General features: G+C 52.4%; 1 protein-coding gene across 2 annotated transcripts in view; it reads left to right on the top strand.

The window, feature by feature from the left end:
- Positions 1-15,366, top strand: part of EXD3 (exonuclease 3'-5' domain containing 3) — a 2,419,489-nt gene that overhangs the window by 902,825 nt on the left and 1,501,298 nt on the right. The window lies entirely within an intron of this gene.

The raw sequence follows: 15,366 nt of genomic DNA, 5'->3' as shown, positions 1-15,366 counted from the left end.
TTCAGTTAATAACAGACAACATAACCACCTTGGGGTACTGCAACATACAGGGTGTAGTGGTATCCTCTGACCTCTGCCTGAAGGCTCTTCACCTGTGTATCTGACTAAGATATCATGGCATTTCCCTGGTAGGCAACCACCTGGCAGGGACTTCAAAAGCCGGGGTTGGTGTACTCAGTTGGGGTTAACTAGATCATCATGAATTGTAGTTTCACTCTGAGGTGGCCTAGGGCTTATTCCAGCAATAGGGAGAGCTCTGGCTTGATCTCCCCACTGCCGAGAGCGTGCAGTCTCCAGGATTTTGTCCGTTGGAATTCCCAAGATAACTCTCTCAGATATGATTTCTGCCTATAGTGGTGCTGCGTACTCCTGTATGCCTTCCAACCTCTACCTCTCCTGCCTAGAGTTCTGAAGAAGATCAGAAATGACCGGGCCCATGCCTTATTAATGGCACCAGATTGTGCCAAGAGCGTATAGTACCTGAAACATCTGGGCATGAGCATCAGGCTGATAGTTTGGAAGGATATTCAGTCGCAGCAGCAGGGCAGGGTCTTCCACTAGCCCTGCACAGTCTACATCTCCATCCAGGGAGATTGAGCCGTGACAGACTGCTTTCGACCTCCCTCCAGAGGGGATGTCCTCTTGGTGGCCAGACTCCATCTACAAAACACGTCTATGCTGGATACTGGGAGACGTTTGTGGTTTGGGATAATTCTCGTCAGCTAGAACCATTTCAAGTCAAATTGTCGGATGTGTTGCTGTTTGTGCCATCTTTAGCCCAAAAGGGCTAGTTGTGGTCACCGTTAATGGTCATTTGTTGGCCTTGCCTGCCTTTTTACGTTTACCGGATGTTTCAATCACCTGTTGTGATGCATTTATTTAAAAGGTTGAACCGCATGTTTGCACTTCAATCGTTTATGAGGCCACAGTGGGACCTTAACCTGGTTCCCATACTTGATGTGTACACCGTCCGAATCAATGCACAGCTGTCCTCTGCATCTTTTAACTCTGAAAACTATCTTTCCCATAGTGAGTACTTTAGTTTTTCACATGAGTGAGTTGCAATCTCTCTCTGTACGGCAACAATACACCACCTTTTTTTCCAAGCAATCTGGTGCTAAGGACTGGGGCAGTGTTCCTGCCCATGGTTGTTATGCCTTTCCATGTCAGATAATCCATCACCCAGCTGCCATTCATTGCTCCAGGTCTTCCCCTGAAAGAGGAAGAAAGACTCCATTTGTTGGAGCTTTGAGCTTTTACATCATTCATGCCAAGGACCATCAGGTGGACAATCAGCTCTTTGTAGGTTTGCAGGAGCAAAGAAGAGTAAGCATAAGAAATTGGATTATTATTTGAAGTGGACTCCTGCCAACCTCAAGTAGTAATCAGAACCCTTGTCAGGGTGAGCCCTTAACATCACTAAATTAACCTGAGCTCAACCTCCTGGTAGGTATTGCACATAGCAGACAGATGTATCTTGGGTCAAGTAAAGTATTAGGTCAGTCAAATATATATGCAGTACCAGATAGTAATGACTTAAAAGTGTACAACAATAAAAATCACAAACTCAAAATGTAATACACTAAATTACACCAAAACGGCAAAAACCAATCCGGGAAAACAGAGATTTGAATTTCTAAAGTTTTATTTAAAACTAACTCCAATGATAGTCTGTGGTCATGGTAAACTGGGGTAACATGCAATTTCAGGCTGACTGCAATTCATCCAACCAGGTTCATCCAATCAAAGATTTTACCTTCTGACTTAGTCTTTTAAGTCTCAACCTTTCAGGGTTTCTAGAGCAGCTCCTCTGGGTCACTTATAATGTTCACACGACCCCAGGGGCAGCACTTTGGGGCACTTCAAGGTCCAGTTGCTACTGGCCACAAAACATTCAAGAGAAAAGACTTCTTGCAGACTGTTGTCTCCCAGTATCCACATAGGTCAACTACTGATCCTTGGAGTCCACTTCTTTGTCCTGGCTAAAAGGGGAGCAGGTCCAGTCCATTGGGGTTCCTTTTGGGTCACAGACTGCAGGTCAAGTGCTTTTCTGATCTTCTGCAGATCCAGAAAGTGATGTGAGGAGAGTGCCTGTGGGTGCCACATTTATGCCTGGCACCAGCTCGTGTGTGGGGTGGGACTCGTGGCTTATCCCTAACCAATGAGGTAAACGTTCCCAGAGGTAACTCTACCCACTTTTGCAGCAGTTCCTGTTTGCCTTATTGCAAATAGTCCCAAAATGGCATGTGTGAGGGCTTTTGCAAGATGGCTAACGTTTTCAGCCATGCTAACCTTCGACTCTGAGGACTGGGGTTGTGTGAGGGAGTGGGGCCCTTCAGCAGCCAGACAGAAGATGCACAAGATTTTCCTTGGCATCCTGTTTTCTCCCTTTCATGTGTGCCAGAATACCCGCACCCCAACTCTGAATATTCTGTGGAGTTCAGAGAATTCCTCACTGCCAATTCAGGTCTGCCTATTGTTTGTGCCTCAGAGGCATTTCACACCTTTTCAAGGCTGAACACAGGCAGGGAGAAGCTGAAGAGTTAATGCAAATATAGCCTCCAGAAACTTCAGGCAGGGAAGAGTTGATTTTCTGAAAGTTACTTTTACTTAATATTTATTAAAAATCCAACTTCAGCATTTATTTGGATTTTTAACTATTATTAAAAATTGTGATTTAATTATTTTTGAAGCTGGCCATTTCCAAAGGCAGCTGTATTAGTATTTTAATCTGTTCTTTGAATGTAGGGCGACTAGGCCTTCTGTAGTAAAATAGCGTTTTGGGCCTAGTCACTGTAGAGCAGAGGTCTGCGATCTGTGAGGCACTACTCCCCCAGGGAGTTGTGGAGTCCTGGGAAGAGGGTCCAATATTCCCAGCTTCACTTGTGCCTGCAATTGAAAATGTCTGCTTTCCTTTTGAAAAAAGACAGCCTTCCTGGGATGGCTAATTTAGAGCGTTATCAAATGAAGTTTCATTAATTGAGTGTCTTGTGTGTTAAAAGCAGTCATGTCAGGGTGCCTGCTTGCCTGAATGAAATGCAAATGTGTGCTATTAGTTAATCTGCTTGTGTAAAGGGTGATTGGGAGCTGGTACTAACTTTAATTGATGCAGTCTCTCCAAGCTTTGGGATGACAAAGATTTGGGTTTTTTGAGTGGTAGTACTGGTGTTGGATAGGGAACGGCCTGGTGCCGAAGAAGATCTCAAGGAATGTCTTTCAGCTACTTTTAAATGGATGACTACTAACCATTTAAAATGCAACGCCGGAAAAACTGAAATTTTACCAATAGGGAATCACAATCTCTTTTCCCCAAATCTGTGCTGGCCTGCGGAAGCAGAAGCACCCCCCCAATACAATCACTTCTGCCTGCAATTTGGGCATTACATTTGACAATCAGCTATCTTTTAAGCCCCAGGCTGTGGCAGTAGCAGGCATGTGCTTTCAGATCATAAGAGCACTGAGGAGGTTTTTGGATCTACTTCTGTTATCAGCGAGGAAAACTGTCGCAGTTGCCTTAATAAGTTCTAGGCTGGACTATTGTAATGGACTATACGTTGGAGCTAATAAAACTGTTCTCCACAGACTACAAATGGTCCAAAATGCGGCAGCCCGCCTTGTACTGCGTTGGCCTCGCAAATCGTCAGCCTCAGAAGCACTTAACACGCTTCACTGGCTGCCAATAGGTAAAATAATTTTGTTTAAACTTCTTTTAATTACCTTCAGGGCATTTCACCAACGAGGCCCAAGTTATATAGACAGTGGGTTTAAAAGATACCACCCTACGCGCTGCTTGAGGTCTGCCAACCAGAACCTACTCACTCTTCCCCGTTTCAAGCTGGCCACTAAAGGTGGCAAATCCCTTTTTGTATTGGGCACCAAGGCTTGGAATAAGCTTCCTCTCTTCTTACGCTCTTTTTCTCAAGAAGCCCCTTTTAGGAAGGCATTAAAAACCTGGATTTTCTCTCTGCCCGATGCTACATGTAGGACCCTGGTGTAATTGTGGTGTAGAAAGCAGGACTTCCCTTTCTCTTCCAACTCCTCCATCTGAGTTGTAGGAGCGCCAAGATACTCCTTGGAGTGAAAGTTGCGCGTTAGAAATGTCCCTTACATTACATAGTGCAAAGAGTTAATAACTGGGCAGTGATGTGTGTGCTTTTAATTGTACCTGCATTTACACAGCCCTTAGTACCCTTAAGAAGGTGTTGAAGGAACATATATGTAAAAAAAGACATTGCATTACATACGCACTGGTATTTCTAAAATCTACATTTTGTAAGCACAATTTTATCGTTAAACTTTTTGCACATTTTGTAGCAGTTTATCTTAAACTGTGTGTAGGGCAAGTATAAAATAATGACTTACATATTCACAGTGCTTTCTGTCATGTGCTGTGACCTCGTAGCACTAAAAATACACGTCATTATTCTCCACTGCACAAATCAAGATTTCATTCTGTGGCTCTCTGGTTACCCACAGACCTCTGCAGTTCATTACCAAATAGAGGTTTCATAATGTACTACAGTGCATTTCCCACTGAGTAACAACTTTAAAAAATATTAATTTACGCTGCCCATTATTTTATATGTAGTTATCGGATGGTGAAAGATCTAAAAAACATGCAGAATATTTTGGGACTTAATTATGAGAGGCTTGCATCGCCAGACCATCTCTTTTTTTGAGGCTCCGGCGGCGCAAGCGTCTCAACCATATCTACGAGGCGGTGCCAAGCCACTTTCGTGGCTTCGTATGGCCTCATAGATTAAAGACATAGCAGCGCAAGCCACTGCACTGTCTTAATCCGTGTCAAGGAGGGGGTCCATGGGCTTTGCGTGGGGTTACTATGCAACAATCATGGATTTTCTAAACAAAACTGGGTTGGCATGGTGAGCAAAGATAGATGGATTTAACCCAGATCTCTTGACGGGGGGGAGAATGTTTTGATTTGTTCTGCATTCCGTCGATCAATTGTGTGTCTTTTGCTTTCTCGCCTCAAGTGCGCCGGGTATGCCCAGATGTGGGTCCCTTGCTCACTGTGCCACTGGATTCAAGCTAGCCTAACTGATGACGGGTGAAATACCCTGAAACCGGTCCCAGGATGCTTGTTTTCAGTCCAGGGAGGACCTGGCCTGGCAGTTCGGTCTGGACTGTTCCCATGGGGCACAGGGTCAAGACTGATTTGCATATGTCTGGGTCCAAACTGGGGTGGCGTAGTGGGCAAAAGAAGGATGGATTCAACCCAGATCTTTTGACTGGGGGAGAATGTATGCATTGTCAGCATTCCGCCCATCATCTGTTTACTGTTGGACAGGCCACAGGAAGGGCTTGCTCCCTCCCCGCATGACAGGGCCCGAGCCCCGGCCCTCCAGGTGTTACCCACAGAAGCACCCCGCACCCCGTCTCATACGGGACTCCTGCCCCCGGACATCTCTGTATCATGGGGCCGAACCACTACCGGCCCTCGCCCGGCCCGGCCGCCATCTTGGACACTGCACCACGAGGCTGCGTGGCCTCAGATCGACCCTAACCCTGGGCCTGGCCAGGCCCCGACATCCCGGCACCACCATCCACCCAGGAGGTGAACGGACCACTTGGCAGGTCAATGGGAGAAAGAAGTGTCGATGGCTCTCCCCCGCCAGGTGCCGATCGCCCCCCAGCTCCCCCGGGCGCTGGCTCCACCCCCCTGCTGGGTGTCTGGACTCCCTCATCCCGGACCTCCCGACCTCCAAGTGCGAGGGTTCGGACATCAAAGGGCGCCAGACCTATAACTGGGGCAGCCCCAGAGCAGGAAGGCAGTTGTATCCTGGAGTCGAGAGACACCGTGAAGAACTCATCCTTGACGGACTACTGGCGCTGCCGTAGTCCTGCCTTGCGAACTATCGTCCTGCCTGCTGGCGCTGCCGCAACCCTCTGCATCCTTCATCTTCGTCGGGACCTGCTGGCACGGCCGCGGACCGTTGTAACTACCACCTTCATCGGGACCTGCTGGCGCCGCCGCGGACCGTCGCTACCTACGATCATCTCGGGACCTACCGGCGCTGCCGCAGCCCGTCCATCTAGAACGCCGAGCTCGAGGATTGTGAGCTATTCATCATATCATTGCATCTACCAGATTGATAATAAGACTGTCCCGCTACCCCCTTCCCATCCAAGAGACTAGAATCGAGGGGACCCCTGAGTCCAGACCTCCTTGTACCACTCTACCATACTTAAAGATCACTTATAAAGAACGTTAAACCTTATCTCTGTGTGGTGTACGTCTGTGGGGGGGGGAAGTTACTTGTCTGTACGATCGCTGGAGGGGTTCTCCCGGGAGACCTCTCCCATTGTCCTCGGCCGACCCTCCCGGTCCGTCTAACATTGGTGGCCAGCGGCGCGATCCGAATCAACGCGTAATCGTACAGAGAGTAGCTCACCCCACGACGAAAACACAATGACAACCAAAGAGAGCGGATCCACCGAGAAATTCCAGATGGAGAAATTGGAAGAATACAGCCATCGTGAATTGAAACAATTCTGCATTGAACTAGGCATTGCTACCACCGGTCTGAGTACTAAAGACGATTTCAAGCACGCCATTGAGTCATGGGCAGAAACCGGGGCCGTCAGACCCCCGGACCAAAACGTTGCAGCATCAGAGAGGAACACCACGGCTCCCGAGGAGCGAAGAACGGGTCTCTCGCAGGAAGAGATCCAAGAGAGAGAAAAAAGCAGACTGCATGAATTAGAAATGGCCCCACTCAAAATGGACAGTGAGCTCAAATTAGCCGAACAGAAACTGAACCTAGAACATTTGCGGCTCCGAGAAGAACGGGAAGAAAAACAGAGGCAGAGAGAGCTTGAAGAAAAAAGATTAGCGTACGAACACAAGCGCAATCTAGCAGAAATAAACCTACGGAAACAGAACAAAGAACTGGGGGTGCCCGAGCAACCGCGCACCCCAGGAGCGACAGAAAAGAAAGTACACATCCCCAAGGATGTCGTTCGAGAATATTTCCGAGATGACGACATACAACAGTGGTTCAAGGCCTACGAGATCGCCATGACCTCCCACCGGATTGATCGAAGTGACTGGGGAGCCGGTCTATGGGGGAGGTTCGTCAATGAAGGCCGCGATGCCCTGTTACAGCTCCCAGACCATCTGATGACCTCCTATGATCACATGAAGGCGGCCCTCCTCACCCGATATGGGCTCACACCCGAAATGTACCGCCAGAGGTTCCGAGACTGCACCCGGATCCCGGGTACAACTTGGGTGGAATATGTAAACTATTTCAGCCGAGCCTTCGAGGGTTGGATCAAGGGAAGCCATGTAACAACCTACGAGCAACTTTTTAATCTCATGGTGTGGGAGCACCTCTCTAACAACTGCTTCGTCGAGCTCAGGCAGCACCTCCTCGACAGTAAATTGACTGACCCACGGCAGCTCGCCGCCGAGGCTGACCGGTGGGCGAGCACTCGAGTAGGCCGGAGTGGGCCACACGAACAGAACCGGAACAACCAAGGTCAGCACCGTCCCCGAGGAGGAGGAGGAGGCCAGGGACGAGGAAGAGACACCGTCCCGGCCGCTCCCGCTGCAAGCACCCCGCCCCCGGCCAACCGGGGCAACCCCCCGGTGCGCCCGGGATTCCGAGCCAATGTCACATGTCACCGATGCCAGCGAGTCGGCCACTACGCCAATGACCCGAACTGTCCACAGAACCAGACTCCGAGACCCCGCCAGGTAGCTGCCGCCGCCCTGGGGGGAGAACAAATCTCCGAAGAACAGGAGGAGTGCGAACAAGAACAACAAGAGTGGGAACCGGCCGCCATGGTTCTAGCGTGCCTAGGGGCAAGAGACATGGTCCCGCGGGCTCCCCTACCCGCCAAAACCAGAAAATATAGTCAGTGGGTGAACATTAATGGGCGCAGGGCCGAAGCCCTACGTGACACAGGGGCCAGTGTGACGGCCGTCCGCTGTCACCTGGTGACCCCAGAGCAGATCCTGCCGAACATTCTCTGCCCCGTCCGTTCAGCCGACAATTCGGAGAGTCTATGTCGGATGGCCTGCATCCCCTTCGAATGGGGAGGAGTATCCGGCATGTTGAAGGTGACGGTCCGAGATGACGCCCCCGTGGACTGTCTCCTGGGAAATGATCTTGAGAGTTCCCCGTGGGCCGCCGTAGAAAGAAGAGAACACCTGGGGATGTTGGGCCTTCCGGACTGGGCGTGTGTAACCACCCGGTCCATGGCCGCCCGTACCATCCCCCGACCAGAAGAACCCGAATGGCCAGCACCCCCTCCCCCGATCGCTCCAGTAGAGGACACCGACCCCCCGGAACAAACTCCCGAAGGGCTCGCTCAGCCCCAGGACCTTCCCAGCCTGGCTCAGTGGTGTCAAGAGGGGGGGCCCACCCAAGAACAGTTCCGTCAAGAACAGAAGACCTGTCCCTCCCTCGAGGGACTCCGCCAGCAAGCCCTCGCCCAGAGCGCAGGGGACACCAGCGGAGCCCATTGGATCTATTGGGACAACGACTTGTTGTACAGTGAACAGAGAATCGCGGAGTTAGGGGCCAGTCGAGTGCTGGTGGTGCCTCTCCGTTTTAGAGACTTCTTGTTAAATTTGGCCCACGATGTCCCCCTGGCTGGACACCTGGGTCAAGACAAAACCTACAGTCGCCTGGTGACCCACTTTTTCTGGCCCAAGATGAGAAACGACGTCCTCAACCACTGCCGGTCCTGCCCCACGGGCCAGGCCAGCGGGAAAAGCGGCCGCAAACTTAAAGCACCTCTGCAACCCTTCCCAGTTGTCACCACCCCGTTCGAGAGGGTGGGCATAGACATTGTGGGGCCCCTGGACCCCCGTACAGCACAAGGACATCGGTTCATCCTGGTACTGGTGGACCACGCCACCCGCTACCCCGAGGCTGTTCCCCTGCGAACTGTAACAGCCCCAGTGGTCGGCCGGGCCTTAATGGGGATCTTCTCCCGGGTGGGCTTTCCCCGAGAAGTCGTCAGCGACAGAGGCACAAACTTTATTTCAAAATATATGAAGTCCCTCTGGCAACAGTGCGGGGTCACCTACCGATTCACGACCCCCTATCACACTCAAGGAAACGGACTTGTCGAGCGGTTCAACCGCACGCTCAAAGAGATGATTGGGGGATTGGAAGAGCCCCTCCGTCGCCAGTGGGATGTGCTACTGCCGTGCCTCCTCTTCGCATATCGAGAAGTCCCCCAGAAGTCCCTCGGCTTCAGCCCGTTCGAACTCTTGTATGGACACCCGGTGCGAGGGCCCCTCAGCCTAGTCAAAGAAGGTTGGGAGATGGCCCCCCTAAAGACCCCCCCAGATGTCTTCAAGTACCTCCTGACCCTACGCAATCAAACCAGGCGATTCAGAGAAATGGCGAAAGCGAACCTGGAGGCCAGTCAGGAGGACATGAAAAAATGGTACGATCAAAATGCCTCCTCCATCGAATTCGAACCTGGCCAACAAGTGTGGGTGATGTCCCCCACCGAACCATGTGCCTTGCAGGACAAGTGGACGGGGCCCTTCAAAGTGGTCGAGCGCAAGAGCCCCGTCACCTATCTCATCGATATGGAATCTCCACGGAACCCCCTCCGGGCCCTCCACGCCAATAGACTCAAACCCCACTTTGTGCGCTCGGAGCTCAGTCTCCTGATGGCTACAGACAGCGGAGCGGAAGAAGACTCCGAGCCTCTCCCTGATCTCCTAAGGACCGGGGAAAAAGATGGTTCCGTGGACGGGGTCCGACTCTCCGATGCCCTCACCCCAGAACAGCGCCAAGGCTGCCGGGACCTCCTGCTGCAATTCGCGACCCTGTTTTCCCTCACCCCAGGGGTCACCCCCTGGTGCTTGCATGACGTGGACACTGGGGACAGTCCCCCTATCAGACATCGGGCGTACCGCGTACCAGATCGGGTACGGGCCTGCATCCAAGAGGAGGTGTCAAAGATGCTCACGATCAAGGTCATCGAGCCTTCGGACAGCCCCTGGGCCAGCCCGGTCGTGCTGGTCCCCAAAGCTGCTGCCCCCGGCACCACCCCTGAGCTCCGATTCTGCGTCGACTACCGGGGCTTGAACGCTGTCACCAGAACCGACGCTCATCCCATCCCCCGAGCAGATGAACTGATCGACCGCATGGGGGCTGCCCGCTACCTCAGCATCTTCGACCTGACGGCGGGCTACTGGCAGATCGGTCTCACACCCCGGGCTCAAGAACGATCCGCCTTTTCCACTCCCGATGGCCACTACCACTTCAAGGTCATGCCGTTCGGAATGAAGAATGCTCCAGCTACTTTTCAGCGACTGGTGAACCAGGTCTTGGCGGGGCTCAAGGAGTTCAGCGCCGCCTACCTGGACGATATCGCTGTGTACAGCCGCCACTGGTCCGACCACCTCCACCACCTCCGAGAGGTCCTGCAGGCCCTCCAACGGGCCGGCCTCTCAATCAAGGCCAGCAAGTGCCAAATTGGTCAGGGGTCCGTGACCTATCTCGGACACCAGGTGGGAAGCGGTCTGGTGGCCCCTCTTCAACTCAAGATCGCTGCCATCCAGTCCTGGCAGCCTCCCGTCACACAGACCGAGGTCCGAGCCTTCTTGGGGCTCACCGGCTACTACCGGCGGTTCGTGAAGGATTATGGCAGCATTGTGGGGCCCCTCACGGAACTCACATCCAAGAACCACCCGAAGGAGGTCAACTGGACCCCAGACTGTCAAGCGGCCTTCGAGAAGCTGAAGGCCGCCATGTGCACTGCCCCTGTGCTCCAGGCCCCCGACTACAGTCGGGAATTCATCGTACAAACGGATGCCTCCGACCATGGCATTGGGGCGGTCCTCTCCCAGTTGAACCCCGAAGGACTTGACCAACCAGTGGCCTTCATCAGCAGACGTCTCCTGGCCCGAGAACAGCGCTGGAGCACCATCGAGAGGGAGGCCTTCGCAGTGGTGTGGGCCCTCAAAAAGCTCCGGCCCTATCTCTTCGGTACCCACTTCCGGGTGCAGACAGATCATCGGCCCCTGCAGTGGCTAATGCAGATGCGGGGGGAAAACCCCAAACTATTGCGTTGGTCCATCTCCCTGCAGGGGATGGACTTCACTGTGGAACATCGACCTGGCCAAGACCACGCCAACGCAGATGGCCTGTCATGCTTTTTCTGCCTCGACGAGGAGAGTCCCCAAGAGGATGGGTGACTCTCCCCGCCTTCAGCTGGGGGGGATGCATGTTGGACAGGCCACAGGAAGGGCTTGCTCCCTCCCCGCATGACAGGGCCCGAGCCCCGGCCCTCCAGGTGTTACCCACAGAAGCACCCCGCACCCCGTCTCATACGGGACTCCTGCCCCCGGACATCTCTGTATCATGGGGCCGAACCACTACCGGCCCTCGCCCGGCCCGGCCGCCATCTTGGACACTGCACCACGAGGCCGCGTGGCCTCAGATCGACCCTAACCCTGGGCCTGGCCAGGCCCCGACATCCCGGCACCACCATCCACCCAGGAGGTGAACGGACCACTTGGCAGGTCAATGGGAGAAAGAAGTGTCGATGGCTCTCCCCCGCCAGGTGCCGATCGCCCCCCAGCTGCCCCGGGCGCTGGCTCCACCCCCCTGCTGGGTGTCTGGACTCCCTCATCCCGGACCTCCCGACCTCCAAGTGCGAGGGTCCGGACATCAAAGGGCGCCAGACCTATAACTGGGGCAGCCCCAGAGCAGGAAGGCAGTTGTATCCTGGAGTCGAGAGACACCGTGAAGAACTCATCCTTGACGGACTACTGGCGCTGCCGTAGTCCTGCCTTGCGAACTATCGTCCTGCCTGCTGGCGCTGCCGCAACCCTCTGCATCCTTCATCTTCGTCGGGACCTGCTGGTACGGCCGCGGACCGTTGTAACTACCACCTTCATCGGGACCTGCTGGCGCCGCCGCGGCCCGTCGCTACCTACGATCATCTCGGGACCTACCGGCGCTGCCGCGGCCCGTCCATCTAGAACGCCGAGCTCGAGGATTGTGAGCTATTCATCATATCATCGCATCTACCAGATTGGTAATAAGACTGTCCCGCTACCCCCTTCCCATCCAAGAGACTAGAATCGAGGGGACCCCTGAGTCCAGACCTCCTTGTACCACTCTACCATACTTAAAGATCACTTATAAAGAACGTTAAACCTTATCTCTGTGTGGTGTACGTCTGTGGGGGGGGAAGTTACTTGTCTGTACGATCGCTGGAGGGGTTCTCCCGGGAGACCTCTCCCATTGTCCTCGGCCGACCCTCCCGGTCCGTCTAACATTTACTGTAACACTTTTCGCCCTAAGTGAGATGGGTATGCCCAGACGTGGGTCCCTTGCTCACTGTGACACTGGATTCAAGCTATCCTGGCTGAAGAGGGGTGAAACCCTGAAACCGGACTAGGATGCTTGTTTCCTGTCCAGGGAGGACCTAGCTTGGCAGTTTCGTTGGACTGTTCCCATGAGGCACAGGGTCAAGACTTATTTGCATATGGCCAGGTCTAAACAGGGGTGGCATGGCGAGCAAAGGAATGATGGATTTAACCCAGATCTCTTGACTGGGGGAGAATGTTTTAATTTGTTCTGCATTACGTACATCAATTGTGTGTTTTTTGCTTTCTCGCCCTAAGTGTGCCAGGTATGCCAAGACGTGGGTACCGGGCTCACTGTGCCACTGGATTCAAGCTATCCTGGCTGAAGAGGGGTGAAACCCCGAACCGGTCCTAGGGTGCTTGTTTCCGGTCCAGTGAGGACCTGGCTTGGCAGTTCGGGCTGGACTGTTCCCCATGAGGCACAGGGTCAAGACTGATTTGCATATGGCCAGGTCTAAACTGGGGTGGTATGGTGAGCAAAAGAATGATGGATTTAACCCAGATCTCTTGACTGGGGAGAATGTTTTGATTTGTTCTGCATTCCTTCTATCAATTGTGTGTCTTTTGCTTTCTCGCCCAAGCAGTCCCAGTCGGGAGGGATGCAACAAAGTTCACTATACGCTGTGGATTGAACATGACTGACTCGCTGGTAAGAGCGGTTTCATCAACAGTGGCCCTCAGATGCCATGTCAGGCTGAGAACGTCTGGCTTTTCAGGAGATGTCCAAACTTCTCTCATGGACATGTCCTTCGAAAGCGCATGTCTCTTTACAGACCAGGTAGACTCGGTACTGGAGAGCTTTAAGGACTCACAGGCTACGACCAAGTCCTTGGGACTGTCAGCTGCCCCACAACATCCCCAGTCTGCCTTTCGCTGCTTTCATGACCACGGAAGGGATTTTCAACCACGCCAACCCTATCCCAGCCTCTGAGTGGAGGAGGACACAGTTCATACCGGCCTCATAGGTCGGATAGCTAGCATTCTGGTCCAGCCATCACCCCCGACAGCTACAGCCTCCAAACCTTCCTAATCTTTCCCATTTTGATCATGGGCATCCAATTGGTGGCAGGATCTGCCATCACCCCCACCACTGGTAGTCAATAGCATTGGACAGGTGGGTTTGGCAGATTGTCGAAGGGGCTATCTCTCCCCTTTAAGACTCCCCCTGCCTCCATGCCACCATCTTATGATTGGCTGATGTAGGACCACTTGTCCCGCCCCACAAAGAAGTCATGGCACTCTTTGCCAAGGGAGCAATAGACAGGGTTCTGGTGCTAGATGTAGGCTGCGGTTGCTATTCCCACTACTTTCTGGTCCACAAAAAGTACAAGTCTTTGTCCTTTCCTAGATCTCTGAGCCCTCAAGTATTTCCTCAAAAAGGAGAAGTTTAAGATACATTGGCTCAGGTCTTGTCTGCCCTAGACCCAGGAGACTGGAGGGTAGCGTTGGACGCCTATTTTCACATCCCCATCCCGCCTGCCCATCGATGCTACCTGCGGTTTACGGTAGGCCATGAACATGTTAAGTTCACTGTGCTCCCTTTTGACCTAACCAGCGCCTCTCGGGTGTTCACCAAGGTGATGGCGGTGGTTGCAGCTCATCTGCGCAGGTCAGTGGTACCAGTCTTCCCCTATCTCGGCGACTGGCTGCTGAAGGTGTGCTCGCCCCAGGCTGTTGTCTCCCACTTCCAGACTAGGGTGAACCTCCTGCATTCCTGGGGTTCACTATCAAAATGCCTAAGTGTCACCTGACTCCCTCTCAGGTGCTCCCTTTCATATGAGCTGTTCTGGACACAGTGCAGTTTTGGGCGTATCCTCCCAAGCAGAGAGTCTAGGATATTGAGGCTATGATACTGATGTTTTAGCCTCTATCCTGGGTTTCAGTGAGACTGACTCTGAGGCTGCTGGGCCTCATGGCCTCCTGCATCCTGCTAGTGGCAAATGCCAGATGGCATATGCAGGCTCAGCATTGGGACCTGAAGTTCCAGTTGGTAGAAGAGGAACTACTCCACCATCTGGACCCAGGAAGAACGCTGTCATTCTAACTTGACTGTACATGAGTTCCAAGTGGATGATCTACTCTACGCGGGGTATGCTGGTGCGAAGAAAGGTCAGGGGGTGCAGAAATGCACCATCATGCAATTGGTCATTCTCTGCCTCAAGATCTGCTATGTATTGGCACAGAAGCAGCCTCTTGAAGGCTTAAGGGCTCATTTCACCAGAGCTAAAGCTGCAACCACTGCATTAGCGCGTGGTGTCCAAGACCTGGACATCTGCCAGGCAGCAATGTGGGCTTCCCTTTTTTAAGCATTACTGCCTGGACAGTTAGGTCTGTAGGGGCCGGCATTTCAACTGTTTGGTTCTGCAGGACTTCCTAGTTTAAATGTGTCCGCAGACCCACCGCCGAGGGTGGTATGACTTGGGTATCTATTCAGCGATAAGGACTCTGCGGCTATCAGATGAACAAGTTACTTAACCTTAGGTAACGCCTTATCCGGTAGAGATTATATCTAGCCGCAGATTCCTTACTAACCCATCCATCCTCCCCGCTCTGTGGACAGATCTCTAGGGTTAGGACTGACCCTTATAAGGCCCTAGTTTTGACACACCCGTTTCAGTGCACTTCATGTCTCTGCGATTTTGGCATGGAAAGTTGTGAAAAGTAACTGATGTCAGAACACAGAGGTGGTGCGTATATAGGCGACTAAGACGTCACTTGTGGTGCGTGTAAAATTGTAGCTTTTATTATCAACATTGGCCATTTATTTATTTATGTCTATGTATTTCTTTTATTTTCAAAGTGTTTTTGGTGAAACCAAGTGCAGCATATGTCTTCATGTTTGTGAGCTTTACGTTTCATTTTTTTAATAGTATATACTTCATTTTATGTACACACCAGGTTCCTTAAACACTCCTTGCGAGTGTTTATGCAGTTGCCGACGTCCTGAGGTTTATATTTTTTCCCCACATTGCCCGTTTATATATTTGTTTAACTTT

Source organism: Lissotriton vulgaris, chromosome 5, assembly GCF_964263255.1.
Source record: "Lissotriton vulgaris chromosome 5, aLisVul1.2, whole genome shotgun sequence".
NCBI lineage: Eukaryota > Metazoa > Chordata > Amphibia > Caudata > Salamandridae > Lissotriton > Lissotriton vulgaris.
This window is presented reverse-complemented; position numbering and strand designations above follow the sequence as displayed.